The 15950-nt window shown below is 34.8% G+C and overlaps 1 long non-coding RNA gene across 5 annotated transcripts; it reads left to right on the top strand.

Annotated features, from left to right (window-relative positions):
* Positions 1-11407: 11407 nt before the first annotated feature.
* LOC113311931 lies at positions 11408-15398 on the top strand. Of its 5 annotated transcripts, none has more exons than XR_003341629.1 (9): positions 11409-12074; positions 12197-12545; positions 12647-12731; positions 12823-12914; positions 13067-13499; positions 13937-14012; positions 14280-14346; positions 14471-14630; positions 14815-15398. It is a non-coding gene; the product is annotated as an uncharacterized LOC113311931 (long non-coding RNA). The 5 variants fall into 5 exon arrangements; XR_003341628.1 differs by having other exon boundaries at positions 12197-12572; XR_003341626.1 differs by having other exon boundaries at positions 11411-12074; positions 12197-12731; positions 13067-13213; positions 13306-13499.
* The last annotated feature ends 552 nt before the right edge of the window (positions 15399-15950 follow it).

Raw genomic sequence — 15950 nt, 5'->3', positions numbered from 1 at the left:
AAAAAAAAAGAAAGAGTAAAGTTCGGTGGTGGAAGTCTGGAAGATGAGGAATCGAGGCTGTGTTCAATCGAACGAAGAGATAGTTGAGATGATATGAAATAACTATCCGTCTCTTCAATTTCCTGTGTTCAATCGAACGAAAATGAAGGTGGAGGCGTTATAAGTTAGGGTTTTTTCAGCGCGGAAGGGAAAAGGTGGAGGCGTTTAGAGAGAAAGAGATGAGCGGAAGGGAAGAGAAGTGTGAGAGAAAATTTTCGTTTTTTATATAAATAAATGTGGACGTTGATTAGATAGTCATACGGATTCTTGAAAATCTTTGGACGGTAATGATTTGATTTAAGACATTCATACGGATCAAACAAATGTGTTTTCTTTGTGCTTTCTCTTTGTGTTTTTGTGCTTTCTCTTTGTGCTTTCAGATTGAATTTCAACTAGTCACATAGGTCATGAAGTAATTTTGACTAGTTATACATATCATGAAGTACCTTTAGTTCATAATGGTAGACTCAGTTTAGTAGGATACCTCATCGAAATCGATAAATATGAAGATCATTGTCGATTTGAACTTCAAATATGGTATAACGACATACAAATTATGAACCAAGAAGCTCCGGGTGGGTTCTGACTTCACAATTATCAGGATACATCCTCAAAATCGACAAATATGAAGTTCAGTGTTGATTCAAACTTCAAATGTGGTATAATGACATACAAACTATGAACCAAGAAGTTCCGGGATGGTTCTAACTACAAACTTAGCAAGATACATCATTGAAATCAATAAATATGAAGCACAATGTCGATTCGAACATCAAATTGGATATAATGACTTACAAACTATGAACCAAAAAGCTCTGAGAGGGTTCTGACTTCAAACTTAGCATGATACATCATCAAAATCGATAAATATGAAGCTCGATGTCTATTCGAACTTCAAATTCAGTATAATGGCAAACAATCTATGAATCATGAAGCTCCGAGAGGGTTTTGACTTCAAACTTAGCATGATACGTCATCAAAATCGCTAAATATGAAGCTCGATATCGATTGAACTTAAAATGCAGTATAATGTGATACAATCTATGAACCACGAAGATCTAAGAGGGTTTTAACTTCAAACTTAGCATAATACATCATCAAAATCGATGAATATGAAGCTCAGTGTCGATTCGAACTTCAAATTCGGTCTAACGAATTACAAACTGAGTTCGACTTACAAACTGAATATGAATATGGACAGATTGAGTTCGATTTCAAGAGATTTCGATGATTTCAAAAAGAATAAAATGGGAAGGAGAAGAAAAAGGTATCAGGAAAAATAAAAAGTGAGAGGGTGAGACTTGAGAGGCGAAGGAAAAATAGAAAGAGATTAGGTTTGAGTAATTTTCTCTCTCTTATAAGCTTATGTATGAAAACCTAATAGTTTTCTCGACTAACTAATCAACGAGATAAAGGGACACAATATCTTGTTTGTGTTTTCCCCACATATACCTTAGCTCGATTTTAGTGTGATAGAGATGTACTATCAGTACATATGATCCCAATTTAATTGGTCCACAAATATTTGATTAACAACCCCATACCACTTGGTCAATACATTTTTGGGATTTTTATCGCCTTTCTTGCTCCTAAATGTGGTGTTTGCTGTCATGCAAACACCACTATCTTGACTAACAACTATTTCTTCATGATACTTGGGAGAGAAAACAAACCCATTCACACGGTACATAACAAACTCTTTCGCATCAACAGGACCTCTTACATATCGCCACAACAATGTATCCGTTTTATTTTCTTTTATCAGCTACGCAATAAAATAAAACACCACTACCATTAATAGCAAACCAACATACATTTTGCAAACACTGTCAGTATAAGGTAGACATTTTGCAAACAACTGGCATGAGAGCGCAGGAGTCGACACAAGTACTAAATGTTTCAGACCCGCTACACAGCTGGTCATATGAATATTACATTGTCCTCAATGTAATTGAGTCGTAGAAATCAAGGTGGGAAATTATAAATTGCAGAAAAAAATAAACAAATAAAAATAAAAGATAGAGAAAAGGGAACAAATCTGATGGGTTGACTCCCACGAAGCGAAATGTATTGTTTCCCTGCTTTCAATAACACATAATCTCAAACAAAATGAGGTTGATACCCCAAAGTAAGCTGCCAATCATATATATAGAGTCTTAAAAGTTGGGGATCAACCCAACCAATCTGGTTGCCAGTTCAACCCTATGAAATGAAGTTGTAAAATATCAGAATTTTCAAACTCAGTTTGCCAGATTACTAGAGATAGACCCGAGGTTCTCATTCTGGTGAATTGAAGTTGTGAAATATCAGAATTTACAAACTCAATTTGCCAGATTACTAGAGATTGACCCGAGGTTCTCATTCTGGTGAACTGAAGTTGTGAAATATCGTAATTTACAAACTCAATTTGCCAGATTACTAAAGACTGACCCAATATTCTCATTCCGGTGAACTGAAGTCATGAAATATCAGAATTTATGAACTCAGTTTGCCAGATTACTAGAGATTGACCCGAGGTTCTCATTCCGGTGAACTGAAGTTGTGAAATATCAGAATTTACAAAATCAGTTTGCCAGATTACTAGAGATTGACCCGAGGTTCTCATTCCGGTGAACTGAAGTTGTGAAATACCAGAATTTACAAACTCAGTTTGCCAGATTACTCGAGATAGAGTCGTGGTTTTCATTCCGGTATACTGAAGTTGTGAAATATCAGAATTTACAAACTCAGTTTGCCAGATTACTCGAGATAGAGTCGTGATTCTTATTCCGGTGAACTGAAGTTGTGAAATATCAGAATTTACAAACTCAGTTTGCCAGATTACTAGAGATTGACTTGAGGGTCTCATTCCGGTGAACTGAAGTTGTGAAATATCAGAATTTACAAACTCAGTTTGCCAGATTACTAGAAATTGACCTGAGGTTCTCATTCCGGTGAACTGAAGTTGTGAAATATCAGAATTTACAAACTCAGTTTGCCAAATTACTCGAGATAGAGCCGTGGTTCTCATTCCGGTTAACTGAAGTTGTGAAATGTCAGAATTTACAAACTCAGTTTGCAGATTACTATATGAAACGATAAAATTACCCTTGCCGAAATAAATGTAGCAAGTATTGTGGAGACTGTGAAAATAACCGGACCACCGTTACTTGAACAAGTGCAGCGAATTCAAGAGATCGTGAAAATGACCAAACTACCCTTATTAGAATAAATATACTATCTAAGGAATGTGAAAATGACCAAACTACCCTTATCCTAGAATCTAAGAAATGTAAAAATGACCATATTACCCTTACTATGAATTAGTGCAATAAATATCATGGAGAAAGTTAAAATGACCATACTACCCTTATCGGAAATAAGTAAAGTAAATATTGCAGATTATGAAAATGACCATATTACCCTTACTAGAAATAAGTCAATAAATATCATAAAGACAGTGAAAATGACCAAACTACCCTTATCAAAAATAAGTAAAGTAAATATTATAGACTATGAAAATGACTATTCTACCCTTACTGGAAGTAAGTGCTATAAATATTATGGAGATTGTCAAAATGACCAAACTACCCTTATTGGAAACAGGTGCAATAAATATCACACAGACGGTGAAAATGACTATACTACCCTTACTAGAAATTAATGAAATAAATATTATGGATACTGTGAAAATGACCAGACCACCCTTATCAAAAATAAGTAAAGAAAATATTACAGACTGTGAAAATGATTATTTTACCCTTACTGGAAATAAGTGCAACTAATATTATGGAGACTGTCAAAATGACCAGACTATCCTTATCAGAAATAAGCAAAGTGAATATTACAGACAATGAAAATGACCATACTCCCCTTATTGGAAATAAGTGCAATAAATATTATGAAGACTGTGAAAATGACCAGACTACCCTTATCGGATATGAGTAAGTAAATATTACAGTCTGCTAAAATGACCATTTTACCCTTAGGGGAAATATGTGCAATAAATGTTATGGAGACTGTCAAAATGACCAAACTACGCTTATTGGAAATAAATGCAATAAATATCACACAGACGGTGAAAATGACCCTACTACCCATACTGGAAATTAGTGAAATAAATCTTATGGAGACCGTGAAAATGACCAGACTACCCTTATTGGAAATAAGTAAAGTGAATATTATAGCCAGTAAAATTGACCATATTACCCTTACTGGAAATAAGTGCAATAAATATTAAATATTATTGAAACTTTGAAAATGATCAGATCACCCTTTTCGGTTATGAATAAAGTAAATATTACATTCTGTGACTCTGTGAAAATGACCATTTTACCCTCAGGGGAAATAAGTACAATAAATGTTATGGAGACTGTGAAAATGACCAGACTACACTTATCAGAAATAAGTATAGTAAATATCACTGACAGTGAAAATGACCAAATTACCCTTATTAGAAATAAGTGCAATAAATATCATGGTGACAAAGAAAATGACCAGACTACCCATATCGGAAATAATCTAAGTAAATATTATAGACTGTGAAAGTGACAATTTTGCCCTTACCGGAAAATGACCATTTTACCCTTACGACCATAAGGGTAAAATGGTCATTTTCACATCTCCGTAATATTTACCGCACTTATTTCCAATAAGCGTAATATGGTCATTTTCACAATCTGTAATATTTACTTTACTTATTTACGATAAGGATAGTCTAGTCATTTTCACGGTCTCCATAATATTTATTGCACTAATTTCTATCAAGGGTAATATGTTCATTTTCACAGTTTGTAATATTTAGTTTACTTATTTCCGATAAGGGTAGTCTGGTCATTTTCAAAGTCTCCATAACATTTATTGCACTTATTTTCACTAAGGTGAAATGGTCATTTTCACATACTACAATATTTACTTTACTTATTTTTCATAAGGGAAGTTCAGTCATTTTTATAGTCTCCATGATATTTGTTGCGATAATTTCTAGTAAGGGTAATATGGTCATTTTCACAGTCTCAAATATTAACTTTACTTATTTTTAATAAGCGTAGTCTGGTCATTTTCACAGTATTGCACTAATTTCCATTAAGGGTAATATGGTCATTTTCACAGTTTGTAATATTTACTCAACTTATTTCCGATAACGATAATCTGGTCATTTTCACAGTCTCCATAATATTTATTGCACTAATTTCCATTAAGGGTAATATGGTTATTTTCATAATTTGTAATATTTACTTTACCTATTTCCGATAAGGGTAGTTTGATCATTTTCACAGTCTCCATAACATTTATTAACCTTATTTCCAGTAAGGGTAGAATGGTCATTTCCAAAGACTATAATATTTACTTGACTTATTTTTGATAAGGGCAGTTTGGTCATTTTATAGTCTCCATGACGTTTATTGATTTCTAATAAGGGTAATATGGTCATTTTTACAGTCTGTAATATTTACTTTACTTATTTCCAATAAGGGTAGTCTTGTCATTTTCACAGTCTCCATAATATTTATTGCATATGTTTCCAATAAGGGTAAAGTGGTTATTTTCATAGTCTGTAATATTTACTTTACTAATTTTTGATAAGGGTAGTTTGGTAATTTTCTTTGTCTCCATGATATTTATTGCACTTATTTCCGGTAAGGGTACTATGGTCATTTTTAGTCTGTAATATTTACTTTACTTATTTTTGATAAGTGTAGTTTGGTCATTTTCATAGTCTGCATGATATTTATTACATTTATTTCCAGTAAGGGTAATATGGTCATTTTTACAATCTGTAATATGTACTTTACTTATTCTTGATAAGGGTAGTCAGGTCATTTTCATAATCTCCAGAATATTTATTACACTTATTTCCAGTAAGAGTAAAATAGTCATTTTCATAGTATGTAATATTTACTTTACTTATTTCTGATAAGGGTAGTTTGGTCATTTTCATAGTCTCCATGATATTTACTGCGCTTATTTCTAGTAAGGGTAATATGGTCATTTTATAGTGTCCATGATATTTATTGCACTTATTTCTAGTAAGGGTAATATGATCATTGTCATAATAAGGGTAATATGGTAGTTTTCAAAATGTGTAATATTTCCTTTACTTATTTCCAATAAGGGTAGTCTGGTCATTTTCACAGTCTCCATAATATTTATTGCACTTATTTCCAGTAAGGGTAAAATGGTCATTTTCACAGTCTGTAATATTTTCTTTACTTATTTCTTATAAGGGTTGTATGGTTGTTTTCACAGTCTGTAATAATTACTTTACTTATTTCCGATAAGGTTAGTCTGGTCATTTTCACAGTTTCCTTAATATTTATTGCACTAATTTCCGTTAAGGGTAATATGGTCATTTTCACAGTCTGTAATATTTTACTTCACTTATTGCTGATAAGGATAGTTTGGTCATTTTCACAGTCTGCATAATATTTTGTTGCACTTTTTTCCATTAAGGGTAGTATGGTCATTTTAACAGTCTGTAATATTTACTTTACTTATTTCCGATAAGGGTAGTCTGGTCATTTTCACAATCTTCAGAATTTTTATTGCACTTAATACGATAAGGGTAGTCTGGTAATTTTAACCGTCTTCGGAAGAAGCAGATATGTCAAAGTCAAATTTCTATAAAGTCATGACTTGTTGACTTGGTCTTGATCCTGTTTTCTAATAAGAAAATTAAAGAAAAAAAAGAAAAATGTATTTTGATTTATAGAAATGAAATATAATTGTTAGTTTGTACAAATGTGGGAAAATTAGTGACAAGTAAAATTCAAAGTGTTATAATTTTGGGGTTGTTTTAGATGTGTTGAAATATTTGGGTGGAATCATCACTTTGAATTATAATTGTGATTGTCTGTAATATTGTCAACAAATATTATTGTGACTAATAAAAGAATTTAATATTCCTAATTATTATCACGAATACAAAATTTAATAACAGTTATAACTGTTGCAGGACTTATCACAGGTGTATCTGTGACTGAAAAATAAACTGTGACAGGTTGCACTGTTACAAAATCCTGATTTTGGTGTAGTGCAAGGAATATTGGTTCAACAATCAATATTCAACGATCCATCGAATGAGCAATACTTGCTCACTTCATCGTAAGAACTATACCTATGTCTCATGACATGTTCGATTCACGAGTTTCAGAACATCATGTTCAACTCAACGACTACATGGACTCATCGTCCCATCAAACCACGAAGTCATCAATTGACTAACAAACCACGAGACGTCAATCGTGTCACTTTGGGGGATATCACTTAGGGTTTTAGTCTGGCGGTCTACGGCACGTGTGTTCAAACACACGATGGAATTTGAGCAAGTCGTGCAATCAGTTGAAGGAATTCACGAGGTAGTGGGTGGAAAATCGACCAAGTCTCCACACGTTGAGCAACTGGTTTCAAACACGATCTCCACTTCCTCACTCCTTGATTCCATCAACTGTCACACTTCATGGAATCATGGTGTCTACAATTCCATCAATATAAATAAGTCTCTGAATCATGATTGAATCATCATCAATATCACCAATCTCACGTCTCATCGACAACACGAGATCATCAACTCATCAATTGAGCAACTACTCTCAATTGAGCAATTTCAATCATTCAGAGCTTATCATATTCAGAATTCACACACCTACAATTTCGATCACTATTGATCTCACACATTTCTCATCTTCCCTCCTACAGATCAACCCATCCTCTCTTGTGACCGAATTTACTCTGGAACGGTCATTGTCTTGATTTAGGCCGGAGTACTACAGATTGATCTCTCGAATCTAAAGCACCCCCTTTGCAGCGGCGCATCTGTGTGAGGTTTAACATTTCGCTCGGTTCGAGGAGTCTCCTCCGTACGGTCGTTTCCTCAATTCCTTAAAAACCAGCAAATCGTTTTCCCCATCTACAATATAATATACATATAACTCGCCAAAACCATAAATTATATTCCCTATGTATTTTTATTTTTGTCCTCTATTCCATTTTGGTCAGTCCGAAAAAAGTAATCAACTTCTGTTTATAGTTGTATTTTTTTACTAAACTCTTAAATATAATCTTGAACTTTTTGTAATTATAAAATCATTTTCAATATGACACAATCTAAAATCATAAATGGTAATTTTAGAGCATCGCTCGATCAAACTCACAAGTTGGTATGTCAAGCTTGTTTTCAATTTTAGTTGATCAAAACTATATCTTGATTTATAGGTCAATCTCGGACTTTGATTAAAGCATGTGGTAGTTGAGTATCAAAATTACCGACTACCTTTGAAGAATAAAGACTGAATGACAATAAAGATATCAACGAGGACTTCATCAAAAAATGTACGCGGAGAATGATTCGTTTTGGAGCTTTTGTTTATTCAAGAAGTTTTAAAAGATATCTCTAGATTAATTCTTCTTGTTCTTATTGTAGAATTAATTAGGTATCTCTATAAGTTTTGAAGAGTATAAACCCTAATTCCACAAGTTTGTTTGATTTCTACTTTTACCTGGTAGTTTTTCAAAAAAAAAAAACACACAAGAATTCTAAAACCTTGATTCATATGTAAACGGGAATCAAACATGTGTTTTTTGAAAGCATAATAACTTACTAAAAATCTTCACTTAGCAGACTCCTAGGCATGTAAGAGACGTTAGCTAGGAAAACCAAGTTACGTAGAGTCATGAGAGATTCAAGAGACATAAAGAGCACGACTGAAGATGAATTGATTAGAGTGTTCATTCTGTTTCAATCGCATTCCGGTATGAAGTTTGATAGTAGGCTAGTGTCTATAGCGGCTTAATATAGTGCGGTGCCCAAATTGGACTAGGTACCGGTGTTTTTATGCACATTATTTGTAGTTTTCCTCGTTAACAAATTTATTTGTATCTTGATATGGGTTTTTAGATTCGCAACGGAAAGATAGCTGTTGCGAATTTTCAGTTGCGAATTTCTGTTGCTAAAGTTTCACAACAGCCATTCGATGTTACTAATTTCGCAACTGCTTTGTCTCAGTTGCTATTCGCAACTGATTTTGTTTCACGCATGCCAGTTGCCCGTGTGACAAAAAACACCTGCAAACGTTTTTTCCAGAACATGCGAATTTGGCGTGTGCTACTCCTCTTATCCTTGGAAAGTATTCCTCCTCGGTTCATTTCCAGGGGGTTAGTCCTCGAGTGATTTCGGGGGAGTTGAGTGTATTTTAAATCTCAGGGATTTTGAGAGAGTTTGAGAGAGTGTAGGGAGTTTGAGAGAGTTTTGTGTTTTTGAGTTCAGGGAGTTTGGGGGAGTGTAGGGAGTTTGAGAGAGTTTATTAGAGGGAGTTTGGGGGAGTTTGAGAGAGTTCACTCCTAACTCATTCTCTTTTAAGAAACAATAAACCCTTATTTGCAAATAACATTGATCTTTAATCAAAAGAAAAAAATAAATGAAAATGATCATATCTCTGTATCAATAGTATGTTATTTTGTGCAACGAGATAATTTTTTTTCCCTTCAATTTAACGGTCTCCATACAATTCTAACTCCCTTTGTTCACGAACATTTTCCCACATATCATCCGCTATACTCTTTCTCCATGCATTAGCTTCTTGACGTTGTTGTTCTTGAGTTTGTTGTGTCAAAATTTCATCGTCATTTACAAGCGTTGATGGATGGCTATCTTCCTCTTCCTCGACCGGAAACTCATCTGAACGACATTCTTTTCGTAAGAAGTTGTGTAGGCCTGCACAAGCTGTCATTATCTCCGCTTGCACCTGATACAGAAATGGAGGTTGAGACTTAAAGATCAAGAAACGAGACTTCACAACACCGAAAAATCTTTCAACTACATTCCTCAAAGAAGCATGACGCATGTTAAATAATTCTTCAGCCTTTTTCGCATGATTACCCGTACCAGAAAATTCTTTCAAATGATAACGTTGGCCACGAAATGGTGTTAAACAATATCGTCGGTTTGCAAACCCACCATCCCCCAAGTAATATTTACCTGAATAAAACACAAAAAGAAAACTTCGTCAAGTAGAACCCGAATATAACTTAACCAAACAGTCTAATGTAAACATGATAAAATAATGTGATACTAGATTACACAGTACTAACACGCAGAGCTACTTAGACAAATTGTTAATCAAAGAAAATCCCTTAGCAACTCCTTGCAACAAAAGCACCGTATGAATTGGCTAAAACACGCGAATACGGAATGAAGTACGCCACTGTATTGAACTTTGGCATATAGAATAGAAGACAAGTATGTGTCTAAATAAGAGGAATTAACAAGTGATAGTGATTCTCAATGACACCCATGCAAAGTAGCAAGTCAATTAATGCATGATGACATAACAAATTATGAAGATAGCTGTAAAGGAATTCTGTTTCACCGAAACACAGTTTCAGATTGTCCAATCTTTGCAGTACTAATACTTACCTGATCCTCTTGAAATTTTTACGGTACACTTACAACTCAATATTCCACAACACACTCAAAAATCATAGCATTCCAACGGTTCATTAAAAAGATACATTACTCAGAACCCGACTACTTTCAACACGTGCATACAGAATTCAGTTCTGGATTTCTCACACTTTGGTGTACCTAAAGTGATCAGAACTTCATGAAATTTCTACAGTAGGAAACCTTCATATATACAAACATCATACTAAAATTTCAGCTTTGTCCGATAAGCGGAGAATGAGATAAATAGGAATCAGTCCCCTATTCGGGATTTAAATTCAGCAGACCATAGTCATATATTGTGCAAGCTTTGCAGTAGCAAACGTGACCTGATCCGCGTGAAAATTTTACTGTACTTCTATAACAAGGTAAACTACGACATACTCAAATTTCATCATATTCCAACGGTTGAATTTAAAGATATCATTATAATCAAATCATGCAATTTCTTACCAAGATCTTTTGAACCACAAATTAGGGTTTTGACAGAGAGAGAGTACCCACACAAAAAAACTATACACACAATCAAAATAAACAATCATGGAGATCAAAGATATGAAAAACAATCAAAATAGTACACAAATCAAACTATTATAAACAATCATGGAGATCAAAGAAGAAAAAAAACATACATGGAAAAAGATGTTTCCTCTTCTTTCTCCTATGGTTTTCTACGCACCAAACTCCTTCCCAAATCTCTACTCTTTTGAGAGATTTGTTGTGAGACCAAAATACACTAAAAACTCCTTCGAACTTCCCAAAGCAACCAACTCCCTAGTATTGTAGGGTTTTATGACTAACAGAGAGTTCAAGAGCTTTTTTTAAACTCCCCAGCGACTAACATGTGTTTTCTAGAGAGTTTAGGAGACTCCTCTAAACTCCCCCACGACTAACGAGATTTGGAGAGACTCCCTCAAACACTCTCGGGACTAACGGGAGAAAACCTAAATACATTAAAATCTCTCTCACTCTCTCAGACAGAACTCTGGAGAAAAAAACTCTTCCGCCATTGTAACTAGAGGAAGCTAGGGTTTGAATCGATTGATGATGCTTTTGCTGTTAGGGTTTGATAATTAGGGTTTGGATTATTCTCCAACGAGAAGGCTCGATTAATTCTGCTTTTCTCTTCTATCTTCTTCTCCTCTTTCCTCGTATTCTTCATCTTCGTCTTGCCTCTGCATGAACAGAGAATTATTTAAAGAGAGATTAATAAGTCAGAAAGGTTGATGAGATTGTGAGTCTGATTTGGTTAGGGTTATTGTGGATTGAAGAAAGGAAAATCATTAAGAAATTAGGGTTCTGTTGCGTTGATGATAGATTGATTAAGAAACTGAGCTATTAGGTTTTAGGTCTGAGATTAGGAAGTTAATTGAGAAAGTAAGGTTTACATGAGTTGCGATTTGAATAGGGTTTGTTTGAATTGAGGTTTAAATTTTTTTAATTATTGGATTCGAACTCCATGGATTAGGGTTCTTGATAGAACCGTGATTTAGGGTTCATGGGTTTGAATTTTACATGAAGGAGATGGAATTGATGGTGAGAAATTAAAAGAGGTAGATTTCTGAATCAAATCAAGTAAAGAGGAATCTGAATCAATTGGTGAACTTATATTGAGGTAATTGCCTTTCTTAGTTGAACTTCATAATAGTTTCATTTTCATTGACTGAGTTTATGTGATGTTCATTTTCATCGATCGAGTTTATATGACTGTGAATCAAAACTGAATTGTTGTTGCAGATGGAGTTGAGTTCTATAGTGGTAGTTTTGTATCAAGGATTGTGTGTATTGGTGGTGGTGGATATGAAAGTTACAGGTGGTGAACTATTGTTGGTATTGTAGATTTCAGATGGAAGGAATATGCAGAGTCGGGGTGATGTTGTTGGTTTTACAACTCCAGCAGAGACTAAAAAGAGAAGATTCTGTGTGTTGCCTGAGTTGAGGTAGATGAATGGTGTAGGAAATATGTGGTTTTGAAATGGTTAAGCTGATAATGGTGCTGGAGCTAGCCATGATTGGGTTCTGTTGGTGCTTGTGGTCCTGTAATGCCAAGAATATAGATAGAAGTGTTGAACTACAGATGAACTTGGTGATAGCAACAAAATGATTGTGACTGGTCTTTATTTTAGATTTGTTTGTTTTCTATATATTTTGTATATGTATGTGTACATGATATGTGTTCTTATACAGGTTTTGCAGGATTTGCAAATATTATGCATGGGGACTGCACCAAATATCTAAGGCTGTGAGATTTTTGGACAATGACTGCAAGCTAGTAAGAGCCTTCACCTTATCTTTTTTCTTGTTTATTTATATTGTTTTGTTCTCGTTGATCATCTTTGCTTTTTTCTTTTTTCTGTTTCAAGGTAAGTGATTTGTAAAGTTATGGAGCTACTACAGATGGGACAACATCAACATCAATTACAGCAGCTTCAGCCAATTTCAGAAAGAAGTTAAGGTCACTACCTTTACTTATATGTTAATTTTATATATGGACTATCAGATGGAATGGTATATTGGTTATGTATTTTCTTTCGAGATGATTATGGGCGTTTCTGGAAGTCGTTTTGGTTTGACAATGATGATTGTGTTTTTGTTTATATGGGTCAGGTAATGAGTGGTACAAATCCAGGTTACTGGGTTTATGGAAACAATAATGGCAAGAGCAGTGGAAGTCAGTTTGTGGATCAGCAGAATGCATGTTGTGTGCCTCACCAGTTTGTGGATGGTAAAGAAGAGAAGATTAGGAAGAAAAGGGTCAGTTTCTTAGACCCTTTGAGCATAATCTGATACATGCTCTACTTGTTTGTATTTTCATTTTCATGTATGTGCATTATACGAAGAAGCAGATCAGATTACACTTGATATTCAAAAGAAGATGAACATTGAGCAAGAGAAGGGTAAGGAGATGGAAAATTATTCATGCTATGTGAAAGTTTGATTTCATAGCAGATGGGTTTTTTGTTTTGAGTTTCGTATGCTATGTGTTTGCCACCCGCATAAGAAGAAGATATCGTACCTGAAGAAAGAACTGTTTGGAGAGGTATGAATTATCAAGTGCTTTTTAAATCTATCTTGCTGGCATGTTTCTGTTTTTGACTTGCTTACTATTACATGTCTGATGTCCTTCGAATGACAGTTCTGCTGATATTATTAATACAAAGCTATACTAGCATGTATGTGCATGTTCAAACCTTGTCATGACGATATCCATTGTGAACGAATATCTTGCCTCAACTGGTTACACATATAAGTTTTCTGTTCTACTTAATCTTAACATAATCTTTCATCGAGTGTAGTTTGACTTGACCAGATCTTTATCATTAGTTCAAATGTGCGCATGCATGCTAATATAGCTTTGTCTTCAGTTTATGGACGTATTATGCCTTGATTTCCTGAAGGTTTTTTTTCCTGTTCTGCAAATTTTCTCCAATTGATGCATGTCTTATACGTCCTGATATACCAAATGTATATAAGCAGGGGAGATACGAGGAGACTATGAGATTGATTGATCTGATGGAGAAGAGGGTGGTTATGGCAGAGTCGATTCTGGAGGGTAAGTTACAATACCAATCTGGTCAAGCTAAGGGTTCAAATTCATCCAGTTTGGCTCTTTCTAATTCTTTCACCCACAACATTCACCAAAAGGATCTTTGCCTGAGTAAAACCTCACTTTTCTATCTTGCCTGAGACGCGTGCCGCACAAAACTCACCACCTGACAATTCTGCTCTCGAAATCAGTCCTTGAATTAGCGAGTCAATCTGTATTGAGAATTTTGGTGATGTCAATCTGTACTGAGTTCAATCTGTTTGACATTCACAGCTTAGCGAACTATAGAGTTTTTGGGTATTGGGAATTCTGCTAAGTATAGCTACTCTCCATCCTTCAGGTGAGTGTATGTTGTACTTACATGCTTCCTTAGTAATGTAGAATATATTAGATTACTGTCTTACGCAATTAAATGACATGGTTGATTACTTATAATGTTTATTTTGATGTTTGGGTTTTGGAAGGGGCGTAACGTTGTATTAGAACAAAGCTTTGGTGCAGTTAAAGTGACTAAAGATGGTGTCATTGTTGCTGAAAGCATTGAGTTTAAGGACAAAGTTATTGACATTGTTGCCATCCTTGTAAAGCAAGCAGCAAATGCCACCAATAATGTAGCTGTTGATGGTAAGGCTTTATCATTCATTTCTGAAATGTTTCGTTTAAGATGGTATACATATATACTTGTTCTGCTTATATTAAGTCCGTCAATTTTACTTGTTCTTCACAAAGTCAGGTATGTATGATACTTATTGGATGCATCCTTTGAGTACAATATTGTTCATGATCTTTCTTGTGCTTTTATGGGCAGGCGACCAACAAGAACTGGTTTTCTCAAGTTCAGTACATCAGCCGAGGCTAATGCCGCGATGGAAGCTCCACACATTAATGGTGACTCGGATTCTTCTGAAAAGCAGAAAACTAACTGTACTATTTGTCTAACCTCACTGATGCAGTCTAACCTCACTTATGCATTGTATATAGGATCTCGATTCGAATAAAGGAAAACAAGTTAGAACTGCACTATTTAAATATGCAACCATAAAGAGTTGAATACAGATTTTGTTAGCCTCTGAATTCCATCTCATTCTGCTTTTTGGTGGTTTTATGGGAAAGATTATTGGGAACTAAGAAGCATTCAAGTTGCACCTTCCAAGATTTAGGATTACTTATGGCTTGCCGAGGATGGCGTGAAATTACAGGTTAGGAATAGCTTTTGCTCTTTCTTGCTTCATGTATACCAATAATTGAACATCTTGCTCCTGAAACACTATTGTAGTGTATCAACCCACCTATTGATTTGGTATTAGTAATAGTACTCTACCTGACAATGTAATATTTATCTTAATGTTCACACAAAGATGCTAAAAAGATTATGTTTTTGTTGTGTACCAATTATGTTGTTCATGATTATATGTTTTCAATAACAACATAATGATTCTATTTATCATCCAACTACAATCACTTGCTGATTATAAGAAACACTATGGTTTTACTTACTTAGCTTGGAGTTTTCGTTGTTTTTTAGCCCAAGTGTAAATTGAATCCAAATGTGTGTTGAATTAGAATGAAGTCACTTGATTTCTGTTTCCCAGAATTGATTGAATCACAAGTATTTTGACTGGGTCAATGAAGACCTTTTTTTTGTTGTTGCAAAACTTTCGCAACATGTACAATCTGTTGCTAACTTTTAACCACCAAAATTTGGGTGAGTCTCCGTTGATTTAGTCAAGATTTGGCATTAAATAGTGAAAAATTAGCAACTGCTATGTTCCCGTTGCAAGAAATTTTCGTCGCAACTGGATGTAGCAGTTGCGAAAACAGTTGCGAATCGAAATTCACAACAGCTACATTCCCGTTGCGAAAATTCGAGTCGCCCCTCTTCGCAACAGCTGTGTGCAGTTGCGACCCCGTTTTGCAAAAGCGGGAGCCAGTTGCGAAAGCCCA

This window comes from Papaver somniferum, chromosome 9 (genome assembly GCF_003573695.1).
Source record: "Papaver somniferum cultivar HN1 chromosome 9, ASM357369v1, whole genome shotgun sequence".
NCBI classification, from domain to species: Eukaryota; Viridiplantae; Streptophyta; class Magnoliopsida; order Ranunculales; family Papaveraceae; genus Papaver; species Papaver somniferum.
Note: the sequence above shows the minus strand (reverse complement) of the source record. Positions and strands in the feature narration are given on the sequence as shown.